This window comes from Chiloscyllium plagiosum, chromosome 47 (assembly GCF_004010195.1).
Source record: "Chiloscyllium plagiosum isolate BGI_BamShark_2017 chromosome 47, ASM401019v2, whole genome shotgun sequence".
NCBI lineage: Eukaryota > Metazoa > Chordata > Chondrichthyes > Orectolobiformes > Hemiscylliidae > Chiloscyllium > Chiloscyllium plagiosum.
Window position 1 is genome coordinate 5,981,997 of NC_057756.1, and position 3,544 is coordinate 5,985,540.

The 3,544-nt window shown below is 46.4% G+C and overlaps 1 pseudogene; it reads left to right on the forward strand.

Annotated features, from left to right (window-relative positions):
* Positions 1-3,544, forward strand: part of LOC122544169 — a 67,203-nt pseudogene that overhangs the window by 43,809 nt on the left and 19,850 nt on the right.

Below are 3,544 nucleotides of genomic sequence, written 5' to 3' on the forward strand. Positions count from 1 at the left end.
CACTGGTCACAGGCCTCCAGTCTGAAAAACAACCCTCTACCACCACCCTCTGTCTTCTCCTTTGAGCCAGTTCTGTATCCAAATGGCTAGTTCTCCCTGTATTCCATGAGATCTAACCTTGATAATCAGTCTCCCATGGGGAACCTTGTCGAATGCCTTACTGAAGTCCATATAGATCACATCTACTGCTCTGCCCTCATCAATCCTCTTTGTTACTTCTTCAAATAATTCAATCAAGTTTGTGAGACATGATTTCCCACACACAAAGCCATGTTGACTATCCCGAATCAGTCCTTGCCTTTTACATGTACATGTACAGTCCTTGCCAAATACATGTACATCCTGTTCCTCAGGATTCCCTCCAACAACTTGCCCACCACTGAGGTCAGGCTCACTGGTCTAAAGTACCCTGGCTTGTCCTTACCATCCTTCTTAAACAGTGATACCATGTTAGCCAACCTCCAGTCTTCCGGCACCTCACCTGTGACTATAAATGATACAAATATCTCAGCAAGCGGCCCAGCAATCACTTCTCTAGCTTCCCACAGAGTTCTCGGGTACACCTGATCAGGTCCTGGGGATTTATTCATCTTTATGCGTTTCAAGACATCCATCACTTCCTTCTCTGTAATATGGACAGTCTGCAAGGTGTCACCATTTCGCTACTTTCTATATCTTCCATATCCTTTTGTACAGTAAATACTGATGCGATTAACCACTTTTTCCACCTGTATACCTTAATGTGTAACTAATCTCTCTGTCCCTCAGTGCTTCCCAGGGTCCTAGTGTCCATCATCTTTACCTTTGCCTTGTTTCTCCTGCCCAAGTCCATCACACCACAATGCAAGATTTCTGCAGGAAGCAAGCTGAGGGTAAAACCACGGGGGAGACAAAGATTTTGGATCTGTTCACTACACCCAGTGGTAGAAGCCCCTTTGGAGGATGATTGATTGTCTGTGACCTCTTGTGCCCTTCAGAAACTGTCCGAATGCGTTTGGCTGATGGTGGAGGACCGTGCTCCGGCAGAGTGGAACTCCTTATCAACGGCACTTGGGGCGCAGTTTGTGACGATGACTGGGACCTGCTCGATGCAAACGTTGCCTGCAAGCAGATGGCATGTGGGGCAGCCAGACTGGCCCCTCATGGGGCCCATTTCGGAGCCACTGCTGCCCCCTTTTGGCTGGATGATGTTGAGTGCAGAGGCACTGAGTCTAACCTAATCCAGTGCCCTGCAAACACTTTGGGAAAACACAACTGTGGCTCTGGCGAGGCAGCGTCTGTCATCTGCACAGGTAAGGTCACTTTGAATGCAAACTGTAACTCCTGGGGTGTCACAGGGTTCACTTCCCGGACCTCAACTATTTACAATTTAGATAAACAATCTTCAAGTCGGGACAGGGTGTAACGTAGCAACATTCACGGTTGATACTAAAATACGTGGGATCGCAGGCTGTGATGTGGAGATAAAGAGTTTACAGATGGATATTGTTCGGCTGGGCAAATGGGTCAGAGTCTGGCAGATTAAATTTAATGTGGATAAATGTGAGGTTGGCCAGAAAAATAAAAGAGCACCTTGTTATTGAAATGGGAAGCAGATCAAACACAGAGGGATCAGGGTGCCCTTGTTAATGCGTCGCAGATAGTGGGTATGCAGGGACAGCAAATAATAAAGGCGAATGGGAATCTGGCATTCAATGCAAAATTCAATGGATTATAGAAGTAAAAACAATGTAGTTACAGTTTTATAAGGTGTTGCTGACACGACATTTGGAATATTGTGTCCAGTTTTGGTCTCCTTATTTGAAGAAGGATATGGTGGCACTGGAGGCAGTTCAGAGGAGGGCCATAGGTTGATTCCAGGGGTGACAGGGCTGTCGTACTATAAGCTTGGGCTTATAGTCACTGAACTTCAGAGAATGAGGGGGGATCTGATTGAGGTGCCACATATAAAATGCTAAAGTGGATTGATAAGGTGGATGTTGAACAGATGTTCCCCTGTGTGGAACGGTCTTGAAGAAAAAGTCATAGGCACAGAGGGAGAGGAGGTAAGCTCAAAACTGAGATGAAGAGAAACTATTTCTCTCAGAAAACTGTGAATCTGTGGAGCTCACTGCCCCTGAGTGCAATGGAGGCAGAATCCACCGACAGATTTAAAAAAGAAATAGATACATTTCCAATGCAAGGCAAGACAAAAGGCTATGAGGAGGAGGCAAGGAAGTGATGTTGAAACCTGAGGTTGACCCATGCTGAATGTCGACTCCTCTTGCCAACTCCCCTTGCCCTTCTGATGCTGCTTGACCTGCTCTGCTTTTTCCAGCTCCACATTTTATCGACTCTGACTTTTCAACATCTTCATTCCTCATTATCTCCATGAAACCAGGATTAGATCAGCCATGATCATGTTAAATGGCTGAGTGGATTTGGAGGGCTGAATTGCCTACTCCCGCTCCTAATTCCTAAGCTCCCACGAATGCTTCCCTACTGGGAAGTCAAACAGAAGGACCTTTCATGTGGATTTTAATTTTACAATAAAAAAACAAAGTTTCTTTGAAATGCTGCGCCATTAAAATGATACAGCGTTGAAGGGGTTGTGTTGTCCATGCTGATACAAGGACACCCTTTCTAATCCCATTTCCCTGTATACCATCCATAGCCCTGCAGCTTATAGTACATATGGTGTGCATCCAGATACTTTTAAAAGAGTTTAAGGTCAATGCCTCCATGACCAACTCAGGCAGTGAATGCCAGACACACATCACTCTCTGCATAAAGGATGTTTCTCCCCAGGTTCCTTCTGTTACTTAGGTTGAATTAATTTTTTTTAGATTAGATTACAGTGTGGAAACAGGCCCTTCGGCCCAACAAGTCCACTCCGACCCGCCGAAGCGCAACCCATCCATACCCCTACATTTACCCCTTACCTAACACTACGGGCAATTTAGCATGGCCAATTCACCTGACCTGCACATCTTTGGACTGTGGGAGGAAACCGGAGCACCTGGAGGAAACCCACGCAGACACGGGGAGAACGTGCAAGCTCCACACAGTCAGTCGCCTGAGGCGGGAATTGAACCCGGGTCTCAGGCGCTGTGAGGCAGCAGTGCTAACCACTGTGCCACCGTGCCGCCCACCTCCATCCACCAAGGATTTTGATCTCTCCGCCAAGGGAAACAGGTTCCTCCTCTCTACTCTATCTCTATCGCCCTGCACAATTTTGTATACTGCAGTAACAAAGAGGATTGCTGAGGGCAGAGCGGTGGATGTGATCTATATGGACTTCAGTAAGGTGTTCGACAAGGTTCCCCATGGGAGATAGATTAGCAAAGTTAGATCTCATTGTTTACAGGGAGAACTAGCCATTTGGATACAGAACTGGCTCAAAGGTAGAAGACATAGGGTGGTGGTGGAGGGTTGTTTTTCAGACTGGAGGCCTGTGACCAATGGAGTGCCACAAAGATTGGTGCTGGGTCCACTACTTTTTGTCATTTACATAAATGATTTGGATGCAAACATAAGAGGTACAGTTAGTAAGTTTGCAGATGAC